Source organism: Macrotis lagotis, chromosome 3, assembly GCF_037893015.1.
Source record: "Macrotis lagotis isolate mMagLag1 chromosome 3, bilby.v1.9.chrom.fasta, whole genome shotgun sequence".
NCBI classification, from domain to species: domain Eukaryota; kingdom Metazoa; phylum Chordata; class Mammalia; order Peramelemorphia; family Peramelidae; genus Macrotis; species Macrotis lagotis.
Genome location: NC_133660.1, coordinates 273,661,329 through 273,673,458, shown reverse-complemented (window position 1 = coordinate 273,673,458; position 12,130 = coordinate 273,661,329). Strand labels below are relative to the sequence as shown.

General features: G+C 46.6%; 1 pseudogene; it reads left to right on the top strand.

The window, feature by feature from the left end:
* The first annotated feature begins 2,536 nt into the window (after window positions 1-2,536).
* LOC141516574 (glucose-6-phosphate isomerase-like) lies at window positions 2,537-4,475 on the top strand (annotated as a pseudogene).
* Window positions 4,476-12,130: the final 7,655 nt, after the last annotated feature.

The following is a 12,130-nucleotide window of genomic DNA, read 5'->3' as shown; positions in this document are numbered from 1 at the left end:
GCTCTATCCACTGCAGGGCTGCCTAGCTCCTCAGCTATAAATAGCTAGAGAAGTAGCTTAATGTCGCTGGGAGGTTTCACATCACACCCAACTGCCAAATTGGCAAAAAAGGAAAAGGAATGGAATTGCAGAGACTGGGAAAAGACCCAGTCATGTACTTCGATTCAATATGGAACTAGGCCTAAAAAGTGAGTTAACTGTAAATAGCCTTTGAACTAATAAAGGCCACTACTAGGCCTCAAAAAAGTTTAGACGAGAAGGAAAAGAACCCCAAAGGAACAAAGTATTTGAAGCTACTCATCTCACAATGGCTAAGAGCCGGGTGCCTGCACATCCTGGGGAATAGCTGGGGGGGTTGTCTGTGGTGTTGACTGAAGGGAGGTTCAGTGACTCTGAATGTGCTACTGTAAGAGATGATCAAGGGAATGGTTTCAGAGAAACCATGGAAGACTTGGATGAGCAGGTGCAGACTCAGAGAACACAACAAGGGAAAGACAAATGTGAAAGACAGCAATTCTGATCATCCTGGCAGAGAGGGGAGATGCTTAGGTGCCCCCTGAGGCCTTTAGTTTTTGGTCACTGCCAAGATGGGAATTTTTTTTTCTGAACTATGAACACAAGAGAGAGAAAATATAGATTTTTGTTAGTTGAGGAAAATAAAACTTAAGTATCCCTTAAGCCTGGACCATTCTCCCATACATAAACCCAGTGACTGTGAGAAGTGTGGCCATGGGGACACTGATCCTCACAGTTGTTTGTCCAATTCCAAACAACCCCAGTGTCCAACTCACCTGTAGCTCCAAGAAGCTGTAGCAAGAAAAATAGCCACTCCCTGCTAAAACTGGCTCAGTAGCATTGAGGAGGACCAATAGGCCATAAACCCATCTGTGAGTTAGCTACAGATTTTGTTTATTCCAAGCATGGGAAGACTTCCCCAGTGGAATAGGCCATGAGAGCAATTTGTTCCAGTGGCCACAATGGTCCTCCACTACACCTCAGGCCATCCTCAGTCATTCTAGCTGTTGTCCTACCACTGGACTATGATGACTTGGGGAAGAGAGAGTGAGGCGGACAACTGTATGATTCTGTCTCCATTCACTTTTAAGACATCACCCCATGATATCATTGGTCCTCTTGGAAGGAGAAGCTCTTTTCTCTGCTGCTAAAGGACCCACTCCTAGAAGCTGACCATGTCAATCTGGAGAGGCCACCTCTTTCTAGACTCTTGGCGCTTAGGAGGTATTTAATGAATACTGATTTAATTATTCCTAAACCATACCTGGGATTCTCCCAAACTGACTCTCCTGCTGATAGATGGTTGAGTCTCCTCCTGAGATGCTGCAGGGAGAAAAGAAAAAAGAAAACTTCTTCCTGCCAAGAGGTGAAGAGCTCAGTTCTTCTTGGACTTGTGATTTCCAACTCAAGAAGAGGAGAGAGAATTGCCTTAGTCCTTTGTGAGATGTTCCTGGCTACCATTGTCTTCCAAGTTCACTCCATTCTTGGCCAGGTCACTTTGGGTTCTTGTGGAAGTGTGCCAGGATCACAGTGCAGCTAAAGGGAGGTGTTCTGAGCACCTGCTCTTCATGGTGTCTTCATGGATAGCTTTACTTCTAGATGATGGACTCTTCTGGACTGAACACTCTGAAAGTAGGCACTGTCCTGATGGACCCAGTACCTGGCCCATGGGGAGTGCTCAGGAAATGTTAGTTAAAGCTCCAAATAGACACATGAGCCCCATGTGAAAGTTCACATGAAAAACAAATAAGGGCAAGGAAAGAGCAGGAGAGGGGAATGGCTTTGTTTATGGCTATGCAAATAATACATCACATGAGAAAATGGACAGTTTTGATAAAATTGAAAAGCTAATATGGTTCAGAAGGAAACAGGTAACTGGGAACATCTTTGCAGCAAGTCTCTCGTGTTCAAGATACTTAAAGAACTGGTTCAAATAAGACAAAGATCCATTTCCCTAAATGATAGTGAAAGGATAGGAGGAGATAGTATTTAAAGGATGAAATCTAAGTTATCATCTGTATGGAAAAAACACCCTTAAATCACCAAACATTGGAGGAGTGCAAATTAAAATCCACCTCATATCAGAAGAAAGTGACAGATGCTGGTGGGGATGTGGAAAAGCAGGTTCCCTAGAGTGTACTTTAGCTGGAATTCAGTCACCCAAGTGACTAAATAGACTGTGTTCTTCTTGTGCCACTTAGACTACTTCCAGCCTGTATGCCAAAGAAATCAAAAAAGGGGCCCAGGAGGGAACCTGGGAGAAACTGGAGGGAGAGGCAACTCTGGAGTACACTCTTCCCAGGGCCTAAGGTGATGAGGGGAGAGGGAAGGTACTCTGGTTTTGGGAAAAAATGTTTTGAATTGGGCTTCTTACTAGGGCTTTTCAGTAAAAGTAAAGGTGAAACCTCCAAGTCATAAAAGCTGATAAAGTTCTCAGTGGTATCCAGGAGACACGTCATTAAAATGACTTTGGAGGTCATTTGCAAGCTCCATATCTTTCCAGGCTGTCCCTATCCTTGCCATGGCTATACTCAGCCAGGACCCAAATTTTGGGAAGCTAATTCGGTGGCACAAGAAGTACAGGTCTGAGCCCAAACTCTGGCGCCTTTTTTGATGCAGACCAAAAATGGACACATCCTTGTGAATTATTCCAAGAATTTCATCACAGATGATGTGATAAAGATGCTTATTGAGCTGACTAAGTCTCAATGGGTGGAAGGGACAAATGTTCAGAGGGAAGATCATTTCACCGAGGACTAGACTGGGCTCCACATAGCATTGTGGAATTGCTGTTCCAACACACCCATGGTAGTGGACGGCAAGAACATGGTGCCAGAGATGAACACAGAGCTGGGGAAAATGAAGGTATTCTGCTAGCAAGTCTGTGATGGAAAGACTACACTGAAAAGATCACAGATAAAAAAAAAGATCAAAGATGATCAGCCCTGGTATTGGAGGTTCTGACTTGGGTCCTCTGAAGCCTTGAAGTCATTCTCCAAAGAAGGTTCTCATATCTGGTTTGTCTCCAATATGTTTATTTGCAAGACAGTGGGATTAAGTGGCTTGCCAAGACCACACAGCTAGGTAATTATTAAGTGTCTGAGGCCGGATTTGAACTCAGGTACTCCTGACTCCAGGGCCAGTGCTCTATCCACTGCACCACCTAGCCACCCCGTTTGTCTCCAATATTGATGGTACCTATATTTCCAGGACCCTTGCTGAACTCATCCCGTAAACTTTCTTCATCATTGCTTCAAAATCATTCACCACCCAGGGGATCATCACCAATGTAGAGATGGTCAAGGAGTGGTTCCTTCAGGCAGCAAAGAGTCCTTCAGTTGCGGCAAAGTACTTTGTCGCCTTGTCTACCAGTGCACTGAAAGTTCAAGAATTTGGAGTCAAATTCTAGGATTGGGTTGGTGTTTGCCACTCCTTGAGGTCAATTATTGGCTTCTCCGTCACCCTGTATGCTGGTTTTGATAACTTTGCACAGCTGTAGTTGGGAGCTCATTGTATGGGCAATCACTTCATTGCCTCACTGGAGATCATCCTGGGCTGCTTGCCATGGTAGACATCTGGTACATTAAGTGTCTTAGATGTAAGACTCAGGCCCTGCCACCCTATGACCAGTATATGCACTGCTTTGTGGCCCACTTCCAGCGGGATGATGTGGAGTCTAATGGGAAATACATCACCAAATCAGGAGCCCAGGTTCCCTACAGTGAACCCATTGTGTGGAAAGAACCAGGGACCAGTGGACAACATGATTCTATCTGCTTCATCAGGGTCATTTCTTGTGACTTTCTCATGCCTGTTTAGACACAGAATCCAATCTAAAATCCAATTAATCACAAGATTCTTCTTTTTTTTTTTTTTAGCAAGGCACTGGGGTTAAGTGGCTTGCCCAAGGCCACACAGCTAGGTAATTATTAAGTGTCTGAGACCGGATTTGAACTCATATCCTCCTGACTCCAGGGCCGGTGCTCTATCCACTGCTCCATCTAGCTGCCCCCATCACAAGATTCTTCTACCCAACTTCATGGCTTAGACTGAGGCCCTAATGAAAGGGAAGACAGCAGAAGAGGAACATAAGGAACTGGAGGCTGTGGGCAAGAATGATATCCTGAAGAAGCTGCTCACTCCTTTCCTGTTTGGAGCCTACTTGTTTGGGCTCAAGATCTTTGTTCAGGGTATTGTACTGTCAACAGTTTTGATGAGTGGGGAGTGGAACTGGAATTGAATGAACAATTGGCCAAGAAAATTGAGCCTGAATCAGACTCTGATAAATGTGTGACTTCATATGATGCCCCCACAATGGGTTGATCAGTTTTTTTAAGCAGCACAGTGTCTAAATCAAGAAGGTCCCCCAGTGACTGTTGTGTCACATATGTTCCAGGCTAAGAGCTATGAAGGGTTAATACAGAAATAGTTATGTGCTTTAACCAGCAAGATGTACTTCAGAGCTTAGATAAGGGAGTAGCTGCATGTCTGAGCTAACTAGGTGTATTCCCAGGCTCAGATAGATAGCACATTCTGAGATAATTACCTTCTGCACTTTGTTTATTAAATCACTGTTTGGTTCTCAAAACAATCTGCATTCTGTTTATCAAAACACTGTTTGGTTCTCAAAACAATCACCTAAGACATACACAAGGATATGCATGTGAAAAAAATGCTTGCTAAAACGCTTATGTAATTGGTTACGTAAATATACAGTATAAAAGTATGTATCCTGTGATCAATAAACGAACCAGCTTATGCATCATATTGATGTCGGCCTGGGTTCCCTCCTCTGGACTCAACAAGTGACCAAGTCTGTTGTGATCTGATCTGTGTTGTAGTGATCACTTGATTCCTTCCTGTCCTGTCACAAAGAGATCCACTTGTCATCCCTTAAGGCAGGGTCCTTTCTCCTTGTCAGGAAAATGTGTCTCACTTCATGAGGCCAGTTCAGTGTGGTCTGTTTTTTTAATTATTTTTAGTCTTCAGTGTCACATGCAAGCACACACTATCCTTCCTTCTCACTGATCCAAGTATTCAGCCTTTTCACATTTATCAGAATTGATCTAAAAAAAATAAAGATAGCTGGGAAGACCAAAGAAAAGAGACTTATGTCACAAGTCACTCACTGGCTAGAAGTCAGCAAGGGGATTAGTCTTGAGGAAAAGAACTGGGTGAATGTATCCAGGAAGGGTGACTTGAAAAGCAAGAACATTAAAAGAAACCGAGGATGGGTTTCCAGGATGCCACTCAATGATGGCCTTTTTTGAGTAGACAGGCCTAAGAGACTGCCAGGGAATTCTCACCCATCAAAGAGCATGGTCTTGGGGATTGGAGTCTAAGGGGCCTGGATCTGGAGAAGCCAGTGAGAGCCCAGGATCAGAGCTGGCAGAGACAGAGCTAGGCACTGCCTAGTTTCTGCCTCTTCTCTGGAATCCCACTCCAGTGAAGGGGCAATGGAGAGAGGGCAGAGCCACACACACACACACACACACAGTCTCCCCCCCCCCCCATGAGCTATATGACCCTGGTCCCTCCTCTCGATCTCAGTTCCCTTGTTTATAAAATGAGGACAATCACAGCACCTATGAACTTCCAAGTGCTGGGCCAATGCTAGGCCTGCCATTGCTGTCAGTGCTTCAGCCCCATTCTCTCTTCAAGACTGGGGGGGGGGGTCTTTTCTGGGCCCTGCCAGCTGGGTTGGTACTGGCCTTTACAGACCAATCAAAAGCATCTCCTATGTACTTGTCATGGGGCACTGGGGAGACAAAGACAGGTCAAAGTCATACCCTGGCCTAAAGCAGCTCATCATTTAAAGAGGAACAACACATACAAGAATTGGAGATGCTATGGGGCGGCTAGGTGGTGTAGTGGATAAAGCACCTGCCTTGGAGTCAGGACTACCTGGATTCAAATCTGGTCTCAGACAATAATTACCTAGCTGTGTGGCCTTGGGCAAGCCACTTAACCTAAAAAACCTAAAAAAAAAGAATTAGAGATGCTCACAGAATGAAGACCCCTGACTTGCTGTAGGTGGTGAGATTTTAGCTGAGACTTGTGAGAAGCCAAGTTGTTAGGGAACCCCTGAAGGTTATTAAGTGGGGGAGGTAGAGAGACCTGCACTTTAGGAAGACCACTTTGGTGGTTGAGTGGGGATGGACTAAGGCAGGCAGATGGTCCTCTTCCCCCAGCAACTATTGCCAGAGGATAGGAGGGTGGATGTGTTCAAGCAGAGAAGGGTTGTATATGTTGGAAAAGTAAAACCGATAGGACTTGGCGAGTGTTGGGGTCCACCTGGAAGTGATACCTACATGCACGATGTAGAATGAGCAGGCTGCTTCCGAAGCATCCCTGGCTCTGGGAGGTGAGGACAGTTAGCCAGGACCTGCCACAACTCTGGCTTTGGATCACCCCTTCTTGCTTTAGCATTCTCTGCACAGACAAGAGACCCCTAGATGACTTTGTTGGGGAGGGGAGGGCTTACTTTGGGGCACAGGATCCTGGTCATGCTCCCCACTGTGTAACTCACACTGCTCTAGAAGCAGCTTAGACAATAGACACAGCCTTTCAGTTCCCTATTGCTTGCTCCATCCTCAGTGTGATGGCTAACAGATTTGGGACTGGTGGTTGAATGGGTCATTGGATTTTTCCAGTGGAGAATGGAATAGTTTGAGTTAATTCAAGGTCTCCAACGAGGCAAGAGTCTCCTGTGTGATGTCACAATGCCGACAGCAAAAGACATGGAGTCAAGAAGACTTGAATTCAAGGGGCGGCTAGGTGGCGCAGTGGATAGAGCACTGGCCTTGGAGTCAGGAAGACCTGAGTTCAAATCTGCCCTCAGACACTTAATAATTACCTAGCTGTGTAGCCTTGCAAAAGAAAGCCCCCCCCCCAAAAGATGAGTTCAAATCTAGCCTCCTAGTTGGGGGACTTTGAACAGGTCACTTCACTTCTGTTTACCTCGGTTTCCTCCTCAGTAAAATGGGGGAAATAATAGCAACCTCCCTGGGCAATCAAGTGAGATATTTGTAAAGTTCAATTTAGCACAATGTCTAGCTTAGTAGTAATGTCTAGCTTAGTAGTAGTTCCTTTGTCTTATCCCTAGGCTAGATCCTGAATCTCCATGGGAACTACCAGGTCAGGAAAGGACAGTCTTTCTCCACCTGAGTCACACCCCAGTCCTGAGTTTACTCTCAGTCCCAAGTTCATGAACAACCTGGTCTCTTATCTCCTGCATCAGGGGCCTCAGAGCAAGGCCCAAGAAACACTGCCAAGCCCTAAGCCCCATCTGCTCATTTCCTGTTAAGACCAGGGAATTTGGAACTCCTTCCATCCTTCCCTAGGTGGGAGCTGCACTCCCAGCAGTAGGCCATTATTCATCAAAGGGAAGAAACTTTAGTAATCCCAACTTGTCTTTATTAACTCAATTTTAAAAAGACATACTTTGCAGAGTGCTTTTTACTAAAATCCTTTCTCTTCTCAAACCTTTTCAACTCGGTCTTCTTGAGCAGCAATATCTTTCCAACTAGGCCCTGCTCCCTTCATCCCTCACTTTGATGCGAAGGAACAACCATGGCATTTCCTTTCAAACTCTAAAATCTTAGCCCCTCCTGGGCACTTCCCACTTCATTTGGTATAGTTGCAGAATGTAGTCACAGAAAAGATGAGGTGTTAGATGTGTTAGCACTCTTAAACCGTCACCAAGTGTGAACACTTGTCTGGTTGAGTGGAAAGGAACAATATCCTGGGATTGGCAATGACAGAAGATAGTCAGAGCAGTCTGCACCATGAGCTGAAGTGTGTGGAACCCCATCCAGGCAGCCAGGTGGATAAGTTCAAGGCACTGGGGGAGGAGCAGAGATGGGGAGAAAGACACAAATACCAAGAGATTATGGTTAGAAAGTAGAAAGAGCTTCAAAAAATGTGACATCTGGATGCCAGAAAGCTCATCCTTGCAAGAGGGAGTAGCACAGCAAAGACAAATCCAGCTAGACAAATCCAGAGGGATTTCTTAAAGAGAGGCACATATGCTGCCTCCATGCCATCCTTTGTATTGCTGTCTTCCAGTTTGAACCCACTCTAAAGAGTCTGTGAACATTGTGAGAGTCCATCCCAGCTTTATGAAAAGAATGTCTTGGAGATGCTCATTTTCCTGTGCCATCTTAATAAATGCCTTTACAAAAGAACTGACTGTTGCTAGGGAGTCCATTGGTGAGGTTCCTTTAGAAGTGTGTATTGAGGGGCAGCTAGGTGGCACAGTGGATAGAGCACTGGCCGTGGAGTCAGGGAGACTTGAGTTCAAATCCACCCTCAGACACTTCATAATTACCTAGCTATGTGACCCTGGGAAAGTCACTTAACCCCATTGCCCTGACTCCCAAAAAGTGTGTATTGAGTCAAACAGTAAACATGTGTGAACAGAAGGGGTATTAGATTGATATATATATACAGAAGGTCTACAGAGCTGACCTCTGGGCTATGTGCCTGTGAAACCTGGACATCTACCAGCGCCATGTCAGGAAACTGAATCGCTGCCATTTAAATAGTCTTAGGAAGATTCTGAAGGTCCCCTGGCAGGAGAAGATCCTAGATATTGAGGTCCTTTCTCAGCTAAACTGAAAAGCATTTAAATGTTACTACAGAGTGCAACCTCAATGGATTGGACATGTTGTTAGACTACTAGCCATAAGCTTGCCAAAAAACACCCCTACTTTATGGAGAACTCACACAGGGCAAGCACTGACAAGGGGGTCAGAAGAAGCCATACTGAGACACCCTGAAGGTCTCTCAAGAACTTTGGAATTGATTGTACAGCATGGGGGACATTGGACCAGGACCACTCAGCATGGTGTGCTTTCCTCAGTGAGGGGGCTGCACTCTATGAGGAAAGCAGAATTGAAGCAGCTCATAGGAAACATGACATCCCTAAGTTTAGAGTACCCACCCCAGGGATTCCCATGGACTGTTTGTGACCCAAACTGTGGTAGAGTATTCCGGGCTCATTTCGGTCTGATCGGTCACAGCTGGACACACTACCATTTTGTCTCAAAAACAGGGATGTCATTTTGGTCTTCTTCAGTAGCAAAGGACAAAAACAAAACAAGTGTGAAATGCCCACAACAGCACTTTGCTAAGGATTGGCTATCCCTAGAACTTGGGACTCACAGTCACCCTCTGAGGACCCAGCTTGGACCCTAGCTTGGAACGCTAAGACTTGGAGGAGTAGAAAGGTCTAGATCATGGACCTAGACTTGGAAATGAACGTAGAGATCCTGGGCCCAGGGGCTGGTGACTTATGTGTTTATAAAAATCATTTGGATAGCTGCATTTCAAGAGAGCTTGTTTCCTCTGAAAGTCTGTCTTTGGTTCCAGACTGGCTACCCAAGGACCCGGCACTCCAAAAGGTTGAAGAAGCCTGGTCCAGTCCAAGACCTTCCTTTCACTGATGAGCATATGGAAACCCAAGGAGGAATGAGTTTGAGGGACTCTTATTGCTGGGATGGCCAGATCTCTCCAGTCACAGACCGGATACTGGTGCCTCCGTCCTTTCTCCTGCACAGCTGCCAGGATCTGAGCCCCAAGAGTCTGGGGAAGAGCCCCCTACCGTGTGTGTGTGTGTGTGTGTGTGTGTGTGTGTGTGTGTGTGTGTGTGTGCACGCGCGCGCATCAGACTGTGGGTTGCCCTGCCCCCCCCCAACAAAATGAGCCCATTCCCCAGGACCTAGGCTTCTTCCATTTGTTGAAGCCCCAGGTCTCCCAGAGAAGGGCAGGACTGATCTCCACAGCAGGGGCACACCCTGCGGGGGGGGGGGGGGGGGGAGGCTACCTCTTCCTCCTTAAATCCTTGGCCACTTAACTCAGCATGCAGATGATTCCTGCTAGCTCTTCTGTATCATTATACACACAAAGTGGCCACAGGCCTCTCTGCCCTGGGAGCACTTGGCAAACTGAAAACACCCTATAAATGTCAGCTTCAATTGTTACAAGGTCTTAAACACCAGGTGTAGGCATTTGTTTTATCCTGGAGGCAACTGGAGGTGCCAGGGAGCCGTTATGAGCAGTGGCAGGTCTGCTTTAGAAGGACAGAAGGTTGGACAGGGTTGGACATTTACCATGATGGTTCATGGGAGAGGGGGATGAGTCTGATCTAGGGAGAGTGAAGGGAAAGGGACATAGGGAAGGATTGTGGGGGAGTGAGGGTCCAGGCTTGGCAATTGACAGTGTGGGAGGTGAGAGAGAAGAAAAGAGGGGAGAAGGACCAAAGATGAGAAGGAAGAGGGAGGAAGAGGGGAGAAGGAAAGGAATGGGAGGAAGAGAAGGGGAAAGGGAGAAGGGGAGGAGAGGGAAGAAGAGGAGGAAAAGGGAAGAAGGAGGAGCAGGAAAAGGAGGAGGAGAAGAGGGAGGGGGAGGGGAGGAAGGGGAGAAAATGAAGATCTGAAGAGAAGAAACTGAGGAGGGGGAAGGAAAAGAAGAAGAAGCAGCAGCAGCACAATGTGTGTGTGTGTGTGTGTGTGTGTGTGATATCTGCCTGGCCCTGGGTTAAGTGCTTAACAAATATTATCTCATTTAATCCTCACAACAAGCCCACAAGGTAAGTATTGTTATTGTTCCTATATCATAGATGGGGAAACTGAGGCAGAAGTTACCTGATTCACCCAGGGTCACACAGTAAGTGTCTGTGGTCACTTTGGTACCCGGGTCTTCCTGACTCTGGTCCCAACACTGCATCCAGTGAACTGCCAATTGTTCCTGGTCACCTGGGGAACAGATTCATTCTTTTATTCTACAAGCATTGATTAAGCCCCTATGGTATACCATGCTGCCCTCAAAGAGCTGACTTGCTCCTGGGAATCCAGAGAGTTGTTCATAGAGAAATAAAGGCACTGCTGGGGACAGCCAGGATAAGCTTGCCATGGGAGGCAGCCCTTGACCCAGGTGGAGGCAGAGGGAGGGAGAATGGGGCAATTTATCCTTGCAGTCCTCAATACATGGGTGGACTCTTTCCACAGACTCTGAAGAACTAAGTGTCCCCATCATTGCTATCACTTTTTTGGAGGCAAATCTACTAGCCTTTCCTTGGATACCTTTGGTTCTCTCCCTGGGGCTATAAAAAACCCTAGGGAAGGAGATAGCTGGGCCTGTGTTTGGGCCCAGCCCTGGGTCTTCCCCAATCTAGTTGCCAGTTCCATCAGGAGCTTAGACCAAATCCTCTGGAACCTCAACTTTTCTCCTAGTCTTTTAGCGGCTGCAGATCTGTTGGTCACAGAGATTGGCCCTCTCCCTCTCACATACTCTGCCTCTCTGGGCTGCCCAAGTGTCACACCTGGCCAAAGAAGGGTGTCCTCTGACTAGATTGGACCAAGGTTTTTCTAGTGACTCTTTTTCCTGACCTTACTCCAGGGGACCTCACAGGAGGTCTTCACCCAAGACTGAGGCCAGCCTCTTTGCTGGGAGTAGCCCACTGGGCAGTCCTCCAATGGAGTGAGGCTCTGACCCAGAGCAGTTCCAGGACTGTCTGCATTTCGGTTTGCCTCTAATACCAAGCCCAGGGTTGGGCAGTGCCATGAAAGACAGCCCTATGATACTACCCATATTCTAGGAGATAGACTCCTGAGTGACTGAGAGATCTTGGAATTTGTGATACTGCTGACACATGGGAGAGGAACCTCCACACTGGTGGAGAAACTGAGGGAGAGGAGAGGGGTTAGAGGCAAGGTGCATATTGTGAATAGCATGGGCTGGTGGAGGAGGCCAGGCCCCATCCACCTTGCCAGGCTGCTGTCGGAATGATTATTGCTTGACAACATAGTCCAAGATCTTGGTTCTCCAAATCCAAGAGGAGTCTTCTGTGAGCCTGTGGTCACCTTGGAGGAACTGAGATCTCATCTCCTGGCATTCTCTCATCTGGGCTTCATCTCACAGGTTAATCATTTGATCACTACTTAAGTAGTAAGCTGTGATATGAGGAAAGATAAAGGATCTGGGATTTAAACAATGGTTTCCCTCCTTTTTTCAGCAGGCCTACTTTCTATGCAGAATTGCCAGGGATTTGTTTTTATCTTGAATCCCAAGAGTCTTCTACCCCTAGCAGGCAAATATAGGTCAAATACTAGAG